This window comes from Pleurodeles waltl, chromosome 12, assembly GCF_031143425.1.
Source record: "Pleurodeles waltl isolate 20211129_DDA chromosome 12, aPleWal1.hap1.20221129, whole genome shotgun sequence".
Lineage (NCBI taxonomy): Eukaryota > Metazoa > Chordata > Amphibia > Caudata > Salamandridae > Pleurodeles > Pleurodeles waltl.
The window spans coordinates 532668246-532686865 of record NC_090451.1 but is presented as its reverse complement, the minus strand read 5'-3'; the positions used below and the strand labels follow the sequence as shown (position 1 = coordinate 532686865).

At 46.6% G+C, this 18620-nt stretch overlaps 1 protein-coding gene across 4 annotated transcripts in view; it reads left to right on the top strand.

Annotated features, from left to right (window-relative positions):
* The window catches only part of FCSK (fucose kinase), a 579999-nt gene that overhangs the window by 315875 nt on the left and 245504 nt on the right, over positions 1-18620 (top strand). The window lies entirely within an intron of this gene.

The window sequence follows — 18620 nt, the reverse complement described above, 5'->3', positions numbered from 1 at the left end:
TATGGCAAGCTCTGCGGGCAATACTAGTCGGTCAGTAGGTGCCTTGTCTTCTGCAAAATACGTGACGATCATCAATAGACTCTGCCAACCACCTGGGGTGGTGAGGAATGGTATCCATGACAATTCGCCCCATACTGGCATTCCCTGGGGCACACCCAGTTGTGGAGTGAGGGGTCTGGCGATATTCCCTTAGAAAACTGTAAATGAGTTTCTCCATGGACTGGCTGTTTGTGTGGGCAATGCGGACTACCTTGTTGAGGGTCCGCATGAACCGCTCCACTTCTCCGTTAGCTTGTTGCGACCTGGTAGTCACTCTCTTTTGTTGAATGCCCCAGGATTGTAGGTATTCCTTGAATTCCTGCCCTCGAAACGGTGGGCCATTGTCCGTCCGGATATTGCGCATGATACCATGCATGGCAATTATCTTTTAGCTTTGAGATGATCTCTCCCACCGACTGAGTCCCTACAATCTCGACTTCTGGATATTTAGTGTAGTCATCTACAACAACTAAAGCATGCCTGCCATCGGGGAGGTGTCCAAAGTCCATACTGACGGTTTCCTACGGCTGGCTGGGCCCTTCTTCTGGGGATGGGGTTCCAGTGGACACATTACCTGACACCAGTGGCAGGATCGAACTGCTTGCTCTACCATGTCATCCAATGCCGGGAAACCAAACTTTCACACAAAGTCTATTCTTTGTTTTCGTGTTTCCCCTTGTGTCCCTGATGGGCAAGCTGCACCATCTGTGCGGTGAAACTGGTGGGAATAACTAGACAAGGACCTCATAGGAGACATCCACCTTCGTCTGTGGACAGCTCCTGATGAACATGAAGCAGTGATTCCAGTGTTCGACACTCTTCAGGAGTTCTATGGGAGAGGCGTGATTTCAGAAAGCTCCACCTGTTTCAGCGTAAGGTAGTCAGAGCTAATTGTTGACACCAGTCTGCCTTAGTGGCTTGTTGGATGGTTTCTAGCGAAAGCGGCATAGGCCTTGAGAGTTCGGTTATAAGGTTCACATACGTTTCTCTGGCTTCAGTTTTGGGCTCCTCCTGTGGAGTGGCTCTTCTAGGATGACGCGACAGATAGCAGGCTTGGCTGAGGTAGGCCAATATTCCACATGACAGTCATATTCCTGCAACTACAGCATCCACTTCTCGAGGGGGTGGTTTGGACGCAGACCCCTGGAACAGAGGTATAAACAGTTTGTGATCCATCGTGACAATTAAATGGTTTCCATACACATAAAGATGGAAGTGCCTGCAGGCCCAATGTATGGCGATGGGTTCTCTTTGAATCTGGAAATACTGCTGTTCGGTGTAGGTGAGGGATCTGCTGTCATATGCAAATGGGGCCTAGTCCCCATGAGACTGCTGTTGGGTAAGCACAGCACCCAGTCCTTTCAGGCTGGGAACCACTGCGATGCTCGTGGGTTGAGTGGGGTCAGAATATGCTGGAGTGGTCTTCGCTGACAAGGCCTCCTTGGTACGCTGAAACTCCTCTTCTTAGGCTGGACCCCACATCCACGTGGCATTCACCTTGGTGAGTTCTCTCAGTGGCAAGGTGAGACAGGCGAGGTCAGAGATAAACCCACAGAAGTTGAACATTCCCAGGAAACTTCTTATTTCCGTTATGTTGGTAGATGCAGGTGCTGATTGCTCATCCTTTACTTTACCAGGGTCTAGGGCGATATCATCCACCGAAAACCGATATCCAAAGAAGCTTATTTCTTGTTTGAGAAACTCACACTTTTCTTGGTGTAGTGTAAGACCGGCATCTCGGACTCGCTGGAACACTTTTTGGAGGCACTTACGATGCTCTTCCAGAGACTTGGCATAGATAAGGATGTTATCACTGACGTTAAGGACTCCGTGAAGTCCAGAAAGTACTTCTCTGATGGTGTTGTTAAATATTTCTGCGCACTGGAAATGCCGCAGTTCAGGCGGTGGTAGCGTCGGAGCCCTATGTGAGTGGAGGAATTTGTGATGTAACGCGAGTCCTTGTGGAGAGGCAGCTGATGGTACTCAGATCGCAAGCCCATTTTGGAGAACCACTGAGCTCTGGTGAGCTCGCTGAGGACGTCATCAACAGTTGGTGTAAGATGTCGTTCTCAGTAGATCACTGCATTTGGGAGCCTCAGATCCAAGCAGATTCAGACTTCCCCTGGTTGTTTAGGTTTTCAGGAGACAACAATCGGCTTTGGCCCAGTTACTTTTTTAATTGTGCCAGCTTTCTCAATTTTTAGGAGCTCCTCCTCTACTTTTTGCTGGAAATGAGAGGTGATGTGCCTGTGATACAAGGCAATCGGTTGAATCAACGGGTCAATGTGTAATTTCACTTCACCTCCTCGGAGACAATCAATCCCAGTAAAGATATTGCGGTATTCATGCAAGGTGCCCATTATTTCTTCCTCCTGCACTACTAAGGCAAAGGATATTAATCACTGTGTCTCTGCTGTCTGTCCACTAATCAGCATGCCTGTTCCTCCCTTGGCTACTTACACCACTGTGTTGGTCTGCACGTCGCCGTGGGATATGGGTGTCTGGAAGCTCCCCAAAAGCGGTATAGGTGTGAGCTGGCAATAAGCAAACATATAGACATTTGCCTTGCGTAGCGGGGGCATTCCAGTAGGGACAAGTATGTGTCTTCTGACATCAGTTCAGCGGAGGCCCCAGTGTCGATGGTTGGCACTTGGGGACAAACCAAATGTTTGCTCCCACATGAATGAAATCTAGAGGACGCTGTAACTGTAATTGGTTATAACACCTAAAACAAGCCCGGACTACTGACTTTGTCAGTGGTTTTTAGTTGCATAAGATAAATAAGTAAACACAATCACATTTTTGTAATTAAAATTGAAAATGCTTCAGTTCTGAGACTGTGAAATTATTGCGTCTGTTTGAAATGAAATTACATCAAAGGCTGGTGAAGAGTTGGTACTGCTGCTGAGTTAAAGATTTTTCTTCCGGAGTGAGAGTAAAAATTGAGAGCTCAATGGGGATCGTTACAGCACCTTCCTTTTAGAACTGTTTGTGCTGGACACCAACAGGACCTGGTTCAAATAAAGCCCTGCAGCTCACCAAAGCAAGGGCTCATTTAGATCGCGTGAGGCGGCCTGCTGTTCTTGCAGGTCAATGCACACGTTCTCTCTGGACCTCCGGGTGAGGAACAGCTGTGTCTAATTTGTAAGGGGCCTAAAGTTTTACTCAGAACCCTATGGCCTGCACTGCTGAATGTCATGGTCGCCTATCACCATAGTTATCGAGTCTGGATTCAGCCCTATGCCTCTTTCACCACCAGCCACTCTGGCTATTTTTTCTCACCTTTGCAGTGTTTTTTTCATAACTGTTTTCTCCCTTTGTTCTCTTTTTTCCGTGATTCTCTTACCACCGTCTCTTTTGTCTGCTTTTCTCTCTCTTCTTCTGGGACAAAGGGCCAGATGTATCGAAGCTTTTTGCATTCGCAAACGGTGCGAATGCCCGTTTGCGAATGTAAAAAGCCATTTCAGAATGTATCAAATGCATTCTGAATGCAATTTTAAAGAATCGCTAAAATATTGATTACTTAAAATTGAGACCCTGTTTAGAGAGTCGCAAATTGCGACTCTCTAAATAAGAAATCGCAAATAAGGAATCCTTATTTGCGATTCCTAAAGCACATGTAACAAGCAATTCCTTAATGCGAATTGGCATTAAGGAATCGCTATTTACCACCAAGTTGAACTTGGTGGTAACCATGTGCAAATTTTAAAAATGCATTTAAAATGCATTTTTAAAATTTACATGTAAAGCACACATGCCCTTTTGCCATGAGTGCACCTTACATGTTGTAAAAAAATATTTTGGGGTGCAGCAGATGGGGCCTAAGGCCCCCAGCACCCTGGACTTTTCATTTCCAAAAATCGCGAATTCCGGTTAGGAATTCACAATTTTGGGAATGCAAAAAAATCGCAAATATGGGCCAACAGGCCCATAGGTGCGAATGGGGGCCTGTACCGCAATTTGCGATTCGGGAATAGCATTTGCGATTTTTAAGAAATCGCTATTACCGGATCGCAAATGTGATACATTGCATTTTGGGATTCAGAAATAGCGATTTCTTAAAAATCGCTATTTCCGATTCGCAAAAGGCCTTTTTCATACATCTGGCCCAAAGTCTTTTAATGCCTCGGTTACTTACCGGTAATCTTCAATACCCTTAGTCCATCTTGTCCTCGTCTGTCATTGAATATACTTTGCATGATAACCACTTTATTCTTATTTTGTGATTGTTTCTGGTATTTGTATTTATTAAACCTATTATGTTGCAATAATGTATGTATGTATGTATTGAGTATTTATAAAGCGCATTCCGGCCCGAGGGCATCGAAGCGCTAACTGGGTGAGGCAGGGTCTACTAACAGGAGGCCCCAAGATTTATTGCGGGAAGAGCCAAGTCTTGACCAGTCTCCTAAATGTTAGATAGTTGTGTTCTTACCTTAGATCCAATGGGAGTGAGTTCCAGATTTTAGCAGCCGCAATGGTAAACGCTCTATCTCCCCACTTCGCCTTCTTGGTGCGGGAAGTTTGGATTCGATAGGCAGAAGCAGATCGCAACAGCCTATTCAGCCTATACCATTGCAGTTTGGAGGTTAGAGCCTTAGGCCCAATCCCATGGACAGCCTTGTGAGTGATACAGAGAGCCTTGAAAGAGAGCCGCTGGGCTACCGGAAGCCAGTGTAGATTTCTAAGGCACCTCTTGGCAGAGGCCCCGAGGGGCAGTTTCAATAAGAGCCTAGCAGCAGTGTTCTGCATCACCTGTAGCTTATTCAGCGATTCTTTATCCAAGTTGAGCAGAAGCGCATTCCCGTAATCCAATCTGGAAATTACTAGAGCCAGAGTGGCAGTAGTTCTGCAGGATTGTGGAATAAAAGGAAATACTTTCTTTAATTTCTTCAGAGTCCACATACAGGTCTTGATTATCTGATTGACCTGCGGTTTGAATGACAATTGATCGTCAAACAGTAATCCTAAATTTCTCGAGGTAGACCCTGGTATAGGGAGAGTGCCACACTCTTCAGGCCACCAGATGGAAGACCAGTGTTCCCTCTTAATCCCAAAGCACAGAATCTCAGTTTTTTCACAATTAAGTTTTAGCCAATTGGCCTTCATCCAGTTATTCACTGCTGTCATGCAAGCGTTGAAGCGGATGGCCACTTCCTCCATATCTTTTTTAATAGGGATGATAATCTGAGTGTCGTCTGCATAAGAAGTTGGAATAAAGCCGAAAGAGCGAATTAGCTTTGCCAGCGGTGCCACATACACATTAAATAGCGTAGGGCTGAGGGAAGAGCCCTGAGGGACCCCACACAGCAAGAGGTAGGCTGGGGATCTAAAATCACCGCTGCTAACTGTGGCCCACCTATCTGATAAAAAGGATTCGATCAGCTTGAGAGCCTGATCTCTGATGCCTACCTGATGTAAACGGTCTAGCAGAATGTGGGGGGCAATGGTGTCAAATGCTTCCGACAGGTCCAGTAAAACCAAAAAGACCCCCTGCCCCTCATCAACCAATCTGCGTATGGTATCGGATGATGCAATGAGAGCTGATTCCGTGCTATAGGATTTCCGAAAACCATGTTGCGAGCTGTCTAGGCCCTTTGAGGCTGACAGGAAATCAACCAATTCTTTATTAAGATGTTTTTCCAGAATTTTGGCTGCATAGGGAAGAAGGGCTATTGGGCGTAGATTAGTCAGATCATCGGGTTTGCCAGTTTCCTTCTTTTTTAAGGGAATAATAGTAGTTTCTTTCCATGCCTTAGGATACAAACCCGTTATAAGGACTTCCTGAATAATAGGGGCCAGCATAGATGCCACTAGCTCTGGGACTAATTGAAGGATGGCAGGGGGGCAGGGATCCATAGGGGAACCTGATTTACATTCCAGAAGTAGCTTACATATGACCTCTTGAGATGGCACTTTAAACCTAGAAAGTAGAAATGGCTTATCTGGCGACCCATTGGGTGTCAGCACAGGGCGCAGAGGCTCAGCTAACCAGGGAGGGGAGTTTCTTTGTTCCTTGTCCGATATAAAGCTAGAGTAGATGTTAAGAATTTTACATTCGAAGAATTTCGCTACTTTGTTGCAAAAGTCTTGGGAGTTTTCTACTTTAGAAGTGCCTAAGGGAGTGGTGAGAACGTTAATGGTTCTAAATAGCTCTCTAGAAGAGTTGGCTGCCTCGCTAATTTTAAGTGTGAAATAGTCCGATTTGGCTACCAGACAGGCTTCTTTGTAGGTGTTTAGGGCTAATTTTAGCTCCGCCCTCTCATCTTCCCGGGGTCTAAGTTTCCAATAGCGCTCCTTCTGCTGGTATTTCCTCTGTAGGATTTTGAGGTCTTGAGAGAACCATGGTTGGTTGGGTTTTTTTCTAATGCGGGGGACAAAGAGCCTCGCCGGTGCTAGCGAGTCCATTGCCTGCGTAATGCCCTGATTGAATCTGGCAAGCGGTGACAGAGTGGACGCCTTCAGATCATTCCAATTATGTATTAATGCTATTTCCAACGGTTCTGCTTTAATGTTTCTCCAGGGTCTTAGCAGTTTTCCCTGGGGAATGGGTATCAAAGGCTGCTGCCTGACCAGAAATTTAAATGTCAGGAGAGCGTGATCCGTCCACTCTAACGGGGTCGTTAAGAGATTAAGTTCTTCCTCAGGGTGGGTAAAAATCCCATCTAGGGTATGGCCTGCTCTATGAGTGGCCTGCCCATCCTTTAGGACCCAGTCCAGAGCCGCCATAAGATTGAGAAATTCCACGACCAGCAGATCACTCGTATTATCAAAGTGAATGTTAAAGTCTCCTAAGATAACTGCTTTAGGGGCCATGATTAGAGGTTCCAATAGTGAGGTCCATATCGAGAGGAACTTAGGGATGGGGCCGGGGGGCCGGTAAATTAGCAGGCCTTCAAAGACCAGGGATTTACCAAGGAAAGGTTTAAAGGCCATAGTTTCACAGACCTCTGGCATATGGCTAGCGCTATTCCAAATGCAGGTAAACTCAGACCTGCAAATAATAGCCAGGCCTCCTCCTCTGCCAGTATTTCTGTCTACCCTATAAAAGGAGAAGCCGGTGGGGGCTGCCTCAATAAAATCAGGGTCCGAATCTGGCCTCGCCCACGTTTCTGTTAGGAAGAGACAATCTATGTTAAGGGTGGAAATAAGTTCATTAATTTCAAATTTGTGTTTGGGGAGCGATCTGGCATTAATAAGGGCAAAAGAGCTCACAGCTCTAAAGTCCCCTATACCTCCACCCGAAGCGTATTCTGAATTGTTGCCTCCCACTCTCCGAACTCCCTGAATTTCCTGCTTTCCCACCATTGATGGTATAGGTGCCATCCAGTTACACTGCGCACACCTCCAGGCATGAGTAATGTCAGGGATAAGTGTGTGCGTGCACCGGTGGCCCGCCAAGTTCTTCAATTCCGCTATGGTGTACCTGTTCTTTTTAGTGCAGGGTGCGAGGTCCCTGGCCCTCAGGCCCGTTCTGGCGCGGACGGGTGCAGACGGGCTTGCCTCTGGCGCGCCTTTGGCGCGCCAGCGGCGCGTCCGCTGCGCGGCCGTGTTTCTGCCCTCATTTATCCCCCTAGATGAAAGGCAGATCGACTAGACCGCAAACCGCGGTCCCTGCCGAGAAACAGGAAGTGGGCTCTAACAGGCCCGAACTTCCTGCACAGAATGGGTCCAAAACCTCAAAGGACCACCGGTGAAAATATACACCCCCCAACCGCCCTCAGAGGAGTGTCACCAAGGTAAGGAAGGTGCTTTCCCAAGCTAAAAGTTAAGGCATGTTAAAAAAGTAAAATATCTTCTAAAATCGGCCCTGCAATGTTCCTTCTTTTTTTTAAAAATAAGTGGACACAGATTCAAATTCATACACAACAATGATTCTAGTTATTATAAATGCGGCAAATAATAGAAATCGATAAACTAAATTACTAAAATCGGCAGTAAACACGGAAAACGCGCTCACCTCAGTCTGCGCGGCCGTGTTTCTGCCCTCATTTATCCCCCTAGATGAAAGGCAGATCGACTAGACCGCAAACCGCGGTCCCTGCCGAGAAACAGGAAGTGGGCTCTAACAGGCCCGAACTTCCTGCACAGAATGGGTCCAAAACCTCAAAGGACCACCGGTGAAAATATACACCCCCCAACCGCCCTCAGAGGAGTGTCACCAAGGTAAGGAAGGTGCTTTCCCAAGCTAAAAGTTAAGGCTTGTTAAAAAAGTAAAATATCTTCTAAAATCGGCCCTGCAATGTTCCTTCTTTTTTTAAAAAATAAGTGGACACAGATTCAAATTCATACACAACAATGATTCTAGTTATCAGAAATGCGGCAAATAATAGAACTCGATAAACTAAATTACTAAAATCGGCAGTAAACACGGAAAACGCGCTCACCTCATAATACTGCAATTCCTTCCTTCAGTTCATCAAAGGACTTCTGGCTTTGGTATACCGGGACGAAGGATGTAGGGGTAATGCCCTGGTTACTCATTGGTACTCTTCATTACCCTTAGTCCATCTTGTCCTCGTAACAGTCATTACACCCCACCTACCCCCTCCTATCAGTGCCTTGCTGAGGGCTTGGATACATACAGGAGTGCCAGCCTCCTTCATGGCACCCAGGTTGGGGGGTGGTGCTTTCCTTCAAGGAGATCCTCCTGTTCTTTGTTCCTGTTGCGAAGTGACATCACCTCATGTTGTAATGAGACGCTGGTCGTCTAAAAACAATGCTGGTGGGCCCAACCTCCAACTGCTGTCTCAAATTAAGAAATGAAAACGAGCACCCCCACCACCCCAATGCCCACCTTCAAGGGATAGCTTTGTTGAAAGTGCATCCACAGGTGCAGGGGAACTGCAGGGAGTTTTCTCCAGGCGCATCAGAGACATTTTTCTGCTTGAGCAGGGAAAATCAACAGCTGGTGCCCGGCCTTAATCTGGGAGAAGTTCCAGCCCCATTGACCAAATAGCCATAGAGCACACTGACCTAGCAGTGCCCCTCTTATGAATTTAGCACAGAACCACAAGCCGGTTGAAGTCCACCACTCTGCTAATTGCCACAGCTCCAGTTCCACCAAGCCCTTCCACCACTCCGCGTCTAGGGTGCCACTGTTTGCAGGTGAATGGACCACCAAAATCTGGCTGGCAGTTCAGGATTAGTGGCGTACAGGGCTCTCAAGGTTCTCAGATGCTGCTTTACTGTTGGAAAACAGTTGTTGCACATTTGTGCACTCACTCATATTCCAACCTATTCATCCGTGTTGACTCACTGGTTTGCTTATTCACCCCTTTTCCTGCCTCTCGTTACTTCCACCTGTCCATTTTCCAGGTCTTCCTCCATCTGCTACGTGCATTCATCGGCACTCACAACTGGTGAGGGACTTTGGAGTCCCAGATTCCCTCCCACAGGCACAGCATGGTGATCCCCTAAGGTGCAATACAATATAAATGAGTACACTGTTCCAAAGAGAATATGTGTCAAATTCCACTAGGCACTTCTATATTTAGAAGCAATTACCCTCACACACCCAATGGATGTCATGCTTTATCTTAGGGTTTGCTCCTCGTCAGACCGGCGCTTCAGTGTCTGACGGGCCCACCGCAAGGGGTCAATCTGCTGGAGATCTTGACTAGAGATTTGTGCTGTGGTTTATGAGGAGTAGGAATAGATTCAATCCTACGCACAGATAAGAATAAGAGAGAGAAGAAATAGATAAAAATGGCTCAAGAACCCTCCAAAGACCACACTTTATTGATCAGTGAAGGGTCTATGTCATGGTTTAAAACGAATATGGGGAGTGAGACAGAGATAATGCTCAACCACTCTAACAACAAAACAAGGTGAGGAAGAAGAAATGATCCTCAACCATCACAACAGGTCAACATGTTTTGTGCCTAAGAAGTCCATATGGATCTGGTGGCGCTTCATCAGGACCAAATAACAAAAAGAAAAAAAAAAAAAAAAACACTTCGCCTAAGCTATTTATGGAGACCTCAATGTGTCTAAAAATGTGTATACAAAAACCCAAACAAAACCCACTCACCTATGGTATTATACTGAAATACGTGATATAGCCTGTGCAGAAAAAAGGGGACACATAAGAATTTACAAATTCAATTCTAAATCAAACTTATATTAAAAAAAGACAAATATTACTGATGGTGACATGGCATCCTCTAAGGTGGTCAACTGTGGTTCAGGTGGAGGAGGAAGGGCCCTAGAGAACAGACATCTGAGATTCGAAGATGCAAGAGGCATAGTGAATGTCAGTGTTTTCCTTTATCATATGCTCCAGTGTGGAGATTTCTTATGTGCTATATGTTTAGCTAAGTTGTTGCTATGTTTTGTCTGTATCAAGTGGCTGAATGTCTTGAGGATCATGTTCATGAATCCCTGGTATGTGAGCAAATAGGACTTTCATTTTATTTTCCATCCCAAGCAGGGGCTTAGAAATTCACAAACCCCATTATGCAGTGTGTCAGCTAAAAGTTGAGGTTGAGCTTGGTCTGGTGTTACATATGGCATGGGGCCATTTTGGAGAAGAAAATGGTATCACGGAAGCAAAAGGATGTTTTGTAGGTCTGCAACCATGAACTCAAGACCAGACAGCCTCTTCCTTTATGCATCAAAGTAGCTGAAATTCAACCTATTTTATTTAGTTGTTTATTTATGTATTTGAAGTTTCTACAAACTTAGGGTGCCAGTACACTTTACTCTGAAACAGAGAATATTATTATCCAGAAGTGGCTTCTTGCACAAGACATGCAGGCTTGAAGCACACGAGAGTGGTATGACAGCCTACCCATAACAGGACTAACATCCCTGGGTTACAAGCACAAAAGCTAGGATGGTTGAATGCGTTAAGGAGAGGATAGCCTGCTTCACGCTTTTAAGAATAGAAGAGACCAGTTGTTGAATGTATTTCGGAAGCAGGAGTGTCTGTAATTGAGTCCTGAACTTGATTAAAACAAACACTAGCAAAACCAAAGGGGCTGGGATAGAATGCTTAATACATGCAGCAAGTTGGAGCGAGGCACGTGGGGCGAGTCAGCAGGGCGGACAGAAAAGGCTATACTTATCTGTAGACCCTCAATTAATTCAGTTCAATAACTTGGGAGGAAGCATGAGGATACACTGAAAGACCTATGGCTTTAGGTGGGAGTTGAATACTCCACTGTGCTGAACCAAGATGTGATTGGCAAAGTCTCAGGCCAATGGCTGAAAGAAGCTGGTTAAAGATAGCCATTGGTTAAAAGGGATGGATCCAAAGACCACTCAATGTATTTCGTTAGCAATAGGTCTGTTTGACACCCTTAGTGCAGGCCCATCTCGGCCATGAGGAGTGCAGCCGGGCAGCGCAAGGAGGAGGCCCTGCTCGGCTGCCTCCGTTGGACTTCCTGCACTTTCTATGCCATGTGCTGGCAGTCGGATGGCCCCCTGAAGTGGAGCTGCAGCCCAGCTGGCTCTTTGATGTGCATGGCTCTGCCGCTTGGATGGCACAGCTGCGGAGCTCGTAGAAGGCTGCTGTGCGCTTGAGGAAGGATCCGGCTCGTGCTGTCGTATGCCGGTGGACGGCCCAGGCTGGACTGGGGGGCCAGCCCAAAAAGACGGTGGAGAGAAGGGGCCCAGGCGATGGGCAGAGGACCAGTCGAGTGGGAGCTGTGAGGAGCGGCCGGAGATCGGCCGAATGCATTGCTGTACAGCTCGGAGGGGGAAGGCTGTGGCTCCCCACGTGGAGAGCTGGCTTATTGGTGCATGACCCATGGCCTGGTCGCGGGCCCATCGAGTGAAGAAGCACTGGATTTGCTGCGAGGAACTTATGAAACGCCCAGATCGCCTGTGCGCATGGCTGACAGTGAGAAGGTGGGAACATAACGGCGTCCCGCGGCTGAGGGTGTTGCGAAGCAAGGCAACTGATCTCAACTGCCCGAGTGGTGCTGCAACTTCCAGGTACTTTTTCTCCTTCTCTGGGTCACTTGAGGCAGTGATACCGCTTGGTTTCTGGCTGGCGGCGAGATGGGGCGACACCAGCAAGTGGTGATGTCACAGGGGAACACAATGTAACAATACAACACGCCGGTGCCTCAGCCACAGTGCCAGACTCAATTAGGGGGGCCCGGAGATGTTCTGAGCACGCCAGTGACTGCTGAGGAGCCATCGCGAGCCAAACGTCTCGCAGCTATACAGCGTTCCAGGGTGGCCCTCGAAGGGAAGATAGAAACTGCGGCAGTGGAGGTCAACCTCCTTCGGGCAGACCTCAGAAAGGTCTCTTATAAGGTCAAGGTGGTGGAGGGCTCCATTTTGGAGCTGCAGACGAAGGTGGGTGCTCTGCGAAAACAGATGCTGCAGGTCAATTCCACGGTTGGAAGGCTGGAGGCAAGACTGGAGGAAGCAGAGGGCAAGTCCCATTGGAATAATGTCCATCTGCTTGGGTTCCCGGAACGCACAGAGGGGTCCATGGTGCAGGGCTTAGTGGAGAGTTGGATTTATGACGTTCTACAGCCGGTCGGGCTGTCCATGGTGTTTGTGGTGGAGCGTGCTCACAGGGCCCTGTTGGCGACTCGTCAGCTAGGGGCGCCTCCGAAGGCTATCATTGCATGTCTTTTGAATGATAAAGACAGAGACTATATCCTGCAGGCAGCCTGTGAATCTGACAGGGTGGTCTTTGAGAACTGTAAAATCCCCATTTATCCTGACTATACAAACAAAGTTCAGACTAGTAACAAGGGGTTTCTGGAGGTGAAAGCCAAGCTCCGTGCCATGAACATCAGATATATGTTGCTGTATCCGGCACGCCTGAAGGTGCTCTCCGGGGGCAAGTCCCACTTTTTTGAACATCCGGAGGAGGTTTGGAGATGGCTGGAGATGTGGGACAAAGTCACTCCTGGTAGGCCAGAGTGAACCGTTCTGGTGGTTCATCGTGCCTCTGGTGTGGACGACCCGGCCTGGAGGACTCGTGGGGAGAGCCGGATGGAGGGCACCGCGGAACAGGTGGTAGATATTGATACTGATCATAGAATCGAGATTCAACAGGATGGGACAATGGCGTTGGGGACTCCTGGACTGGCTGATATATCTAGAAGGGCGCTGGATCAAGGGGCGGAGAGGTTCCCTGCGGATACTTGACTTTGTTGCTCGTATCTGAAGGCTGTTGCCGCGTCCTCATTTTGGGGGGCCTGTGTCTGTGTGAGGCACCTGGGCTGCATGGCGGGATGAAGGTCAAGTTTCTCATGGGGCACTATTAGAATTGGAATTTGTATTGTACGCGGTGGGGACAACGTGCTCACTGATTTATTTTGGGTAGGTATTCAGGCACAAGTATATTGCCTACAGGGTGGGGTGTGGTTACTCCACGGTTGTGATAGGGTCTAGTAACAGGGGAGTTGGGGCTTAGGCAGTTTTCCTGGCAGCATTTACAAATGTGGATCTACAGTATGGTTTGATGTGTTTGTTCTACTGTTCATCCGGGGTGGGCAATGGGGAGGTGGGTTATCTGGTTGTTCAAGTTTGCAAATGTTTGAAGTTCATAACAGCAGTGCATGTATGTATGCAAGAGGCAAAATGGGCACTCACCTTGCATTATCTCCTCAAGAGGGAGGTGAGGGGTGGAGTACCAGAGGGACAGACGTTAACAAAGCCTTGGTATGGGCCGACAGATTAACATGCTGACATGGAACATCAGGGGGCTGAAGAGTTACACTAGACGTTACAGGTTGCATTCCTTTCTGAGGCGACATAAGGTTCATATAGCCTGTCTCCAGGAAAAGCACATGACTGAGGAGGAAATGCAAACAATAGCTAAGAAATGGCGGGGTCAGATGTTCTCCTCCTCCTTCTCCTCCTACGCAACAGGTGTGACAACATGGGTTGCCCCAGGGATCCCATTTATCTACGTTTACAGTGAAGTGGTTTTAGAGGGGAGATATGTACTTGTACAGGGCACCTTTGACGGGGCGCCCATCACTATTCTCAACACTTATGTACCCAACATAGATGATCACTCCTTCTACAACAGTTTACCTGAGATTTAGGGAACAGGGTGGACACGCCTATTATATGGGCCGGCGATTTACAGTTGTATTTTGGACAGTGAGAATAATCGTCTCCCGTCTAAATTGGTGACTGAACCGTTAATGACAAGATCTATTGCAGAGGTAAGGTGCAATTTAGGGCTATAGGATGGATGGAGGTGACTACACCCGGAGGGTAGGGAGTCGACCTGTCATTCTAAGACACACAACATGCATAGTCAGCTAGTCGGTTTCTTCTGGGTGGACTGAACTGGTCACAGGTGCTGGACGTTAAGCATCTGGGTAGGCTTTCCTCTGATCATGCACCAGAGACTCTGGAGGCTGCGATAACTGTAGAGAAAGTGAGTGAGGCAGTGGAAGCATTGACAAAATCTAGGTCTCCGGGGGGAGACGGGTTTCCGGTCGAGATGTATCAAACGTTTTCCCTCCTCCTGCAAGAGAAGTTGTTGGCGGTATTTGAGGAGGCCTTGCAGCGGAGTATATTGCCGGAAACCATGCACCAAGGCATTGTGTGTTTGATGCTTAAGCCTGGGGGGATCCGGGTGATCCCTCCTCATATCGCCCGCTTACTATGCTGAGCAGCGATGTGAAGATCCTGTGCAAGATATTGGCTACTCGGCTTTGTGGAGTGATCTGGAGCTTGGTGCATAATGATCAATGTGCTTTTATTCCTGGTCGTAATACGACCTGTGACTTACATCGCTTGGCACATGTGCTGCATGAAACTGAAGGTGAGGAGGATGAACTGGTGCTAGTGTCATTTGACCTGGAGAAGGCCTTTGACACAGTGGAGTGGGGCTACCTTCTGCCGGTGCTGCGGGGCATAGGGTTTGGCCCACAATTTTGTGCGCGAGTGAGACTGCTGTATACTGCACCGTCTGCGGTGGGAGGAGAGCACTCGGAATCATGGGTGATTGGCAGGGGAACCAGGCAGGGATGTCCACTTTTTCAGCTCCTTTTTGCCTTAGCTGTGGAACCACTGGCGATCTGGCTCTGAGAGAAATTGGAACCTTGGGGTATTCACGTGGGGCAGATTACCCACATCGTCTCCCTATATGTAGATAATGTGTTGGTATATTTTCGAGAGCCAAATGTTTTGGTGCCTTTGTTGTTACAGCTGTTGGAGGCTTTTGGGGCTGTGTCTGGTCTCCGGTGAATAGGAAGAAGTCACTTCTGTTCCCTTTAGGTTCTCTCTGTGGTGCGCCTCAGGAGTATTTACCGGGGTGGGACTCAGGTGGGGGCTTGAAAGCTTCAGATATCTAGGTATTTGGGTCAATCACATTGTGGCGGCACATGAAACACATAATGTGAAACGAGTGGTGGTGACTGACCTTGAGTTCTCAGTTTCTTTTTTAAATAGGCTACCTCTTTCAATGATGGGGAGGGCGGCTGTGGCTAAGATGGTGTTCCTGCCACGATGTCTTTACCTGGTTCAGAACTCTCTGTTTCCCCTATCTGCTCAGCTCTTTATTTGCCTAGACAGCTTGTTTATTTCACAGGTGTGGGCAGGGCAACGTAGTAGGGTGGCATTGTCAATGCTGCAGAGGGATATGGAAGAGGGAGGATTGGCAATTCCTAATATTACACATTATTATTACGCGGTGCACTTACAGCATGCTGCAAAGTGGATGACTGAATCAGACAATTGGGAGAAGAGAATGTTTGCAGGAATGCTGGGTGGGAAGGTGTTGGCGCATCTATTGATGTCGGGAGGTCGGTCTGAGTCAGATGTCCCATACCTGGTCAGAACTGCTTGGATCTGGGAGCAGGCCGTTAAGAATGTGCTTCAACGTGGTCCATTAATAGAGAATTATATATTTGGGACTTGGCCCCCTTTAGGGACATGGATAACCTAATGTCAATGAAAGGTGGGAGGATGTGAAGTAGTGAAGATATATACCCCAATGGGTAGTTTATCTCCTTCCCAAATGCGCAGGACACTTGGGATTGGGCCCAGGTCAGTTCTTGCGATATGCTAAAATGGAGAGTGTGGCTCAGGAGATCTGGTATGGTTTTCCGATCGCCCCTCCGGCATCAACAGTGTTAAGTGGATAGATAAATTGGGGTGAGGGGACTCATTTGATCACTCAGTTTCATAAAGCCCTTCAGGACGATCAACCAGGCGCGATAAATGTGTCGCATGGGGCTTGGGAGCATGAACTGGGGAACCCCATGGAGGACGCGGACTGGACAATGGCGTTGTCGCTGGTGCGCACGGTGTCATGCAACAACAGGTTTAAACTATTACACTTCAATTTTGTGCATAGGACATACATCACACCTGACCGTCTTAATAAGATCGACCCAGCAAGAGGGGCTGGGTGTCCCAGATGTGGCACATTCAATGCCTCCTTTCTACACTTGGCTTGGTCCTGTAGGATGGTGCCCGATTTTGGCAGGAGGTGGTAGGGAGAGTAGAGGAGGTAACAGGACTGGGGCTAGAAGTAACGCCTTTGACATGCCTTTTAGGTGTAATGCAGAGACCACAGGGCAGGAATATTCTATATAAGCTCACACAACTGGCTCTGGTACTGGCGAAGCCAGGGTGGCCATTAGCTGGATGAGTGCCAGGAACTCTTTCATCCCTTGCTGGATCCAAGATTTAATGGAATGGTGTGCCGCTGAAGAACAATATATGCAGATAACACGTAGAGAGGAGGGGGCACTAACGGATGTGATTGCATGGGGGGCACTACTAGAACGGTTCACTGGTGTGGAATAGTTAAGTTTAGAGGGGAGCATGGATGATGATGGCTGATTAAGTGAACCTTGCTTCGATCTGAGAGGTGACAACCAACCGTGGTGAGGCTGCGTCTTTGTTATTAATGATATGTGTAAGGACTAGTTTCATGTGGATCCTATCTGGGGAGGGTTGGGGGGGTTGAGGGAAATTACTGCCGCAGTGGGTGTCATAGATTCCTGTCTCGGATTGTATGTTTACTCTGTCCTCCAGAAATGTGACAAAAAGATACGGTGATATCTCGCATTGATATGCACTGCACTGTATTTTTGTTGGTTATGTTTTACAAACTCAATGCAAACAGTGTTATATAAAAAAAAAGAATGTATTTCCTGAGTCAATTAAGGATAGATTGCTCTATAATAAAAAAGAGGGCCAAATCCTCGATTATCTTACGGATGGGGAACTTAAGTTAGTTGATTAGACGGTTTTCATGGTACAGCGGTCCAATTTGGAGTTGAGAGCCTAACATGAAACCTATGAATTTCACTTTGAAGGCAAATTAGATTTTACAGTCTTTTTTAGATAGGGTACTTAAAATATAAATTTATTTAGAACAGACATGTAGTCTATGAAATATTTTGTGACATACAAACACATAAGATTTCATTTCAAAGGTATGGTTTGCGCATTTGCATAAACAAAAGCAATGCTTTTTACCAAGATATTGATCCATATTTTACGAACAGATGTCTTGAAATCATACAACGCAAAAATAAAAAATAGACAATCCAATAAAAATATGTACAATAGAACATTTGATATTTATACCACATATACATCTCCGGTCATTACCATTTATCATTGAGGCTAACAGTGTGTTTGCAAGCAGGGAATTCAGATTTAGTCTAATGTTCAGTATCAAAAATCTCATACGTTTGCCAAGAAGACTCCTTATATAATGAAAAATATCCACATTGCCCAGACTATTTCTTGAGAGTGCAATTGATGTTTTAGATTTCAAAAAATACTGCTGATTTCTTTTGGATGACATTAATAAACATGACTTCTTCAAGACCCACTTTGGGAAAAAGAAATCCCAATGCTAGATCTTGCCATGTGCGATATGCTGCATTTTATATTATGTACTTGGTCCTTTATTTTAGATGCCCAGGCCATTTCAGTAATTTGAACATCTCTCCAACATTTGAAGGAAACATTTCTTGGACTACATAGGAGAGATCATAGATGAATTTCAATTGAATGTAGCCCTGATAAATCATACCATGAGATTAATTGTGCTTGGTAGTAAGTTCAAAATCAAACCAATTACTCTTATCAGTTGTAGCCTCTAATAAAGTATTATCAAAAGTCCAAAACTTCAGAGCCATATAGAACCGTAGGAGGAAGTAGTAATCAATTTTGGTATCTAAAGTCCTCTATATTCCACACTGAATCTTAGAAGTCCTTCATAAGTTGCCCAGGCCTGTATTGAGAATAACTTCAGATGTTCAGACCATTTTAAGGAGTTAGTGAACATTATAGGAGGATACTTGGCAGAATTGACTCTTTCGACAATAGTATTAGCAAAAGCCCTTCAAAAATGGGTACACTTCTTCCCAAATACCAAAATCTTGGTTTTGTTGAGTGTAACAGTTAAACGATGTTGTATGTAATGAGTCTATGTTTCCTGACTTTTTTTTAGTCCAGTGGAAGTAATTTGTTAATACCAAATCCTCTCTGTAGAGTAGAAGAGGACAGGAGCCCAATCAATTTTTGGAGAAAAGGAATTACAGCTTCTCACTTTCATCAGCGGGTTGGCTAAATAAATGCCAAATCCAATCACGTCCAACAAGCAGCCTTCATTTTGGCCATTCCAG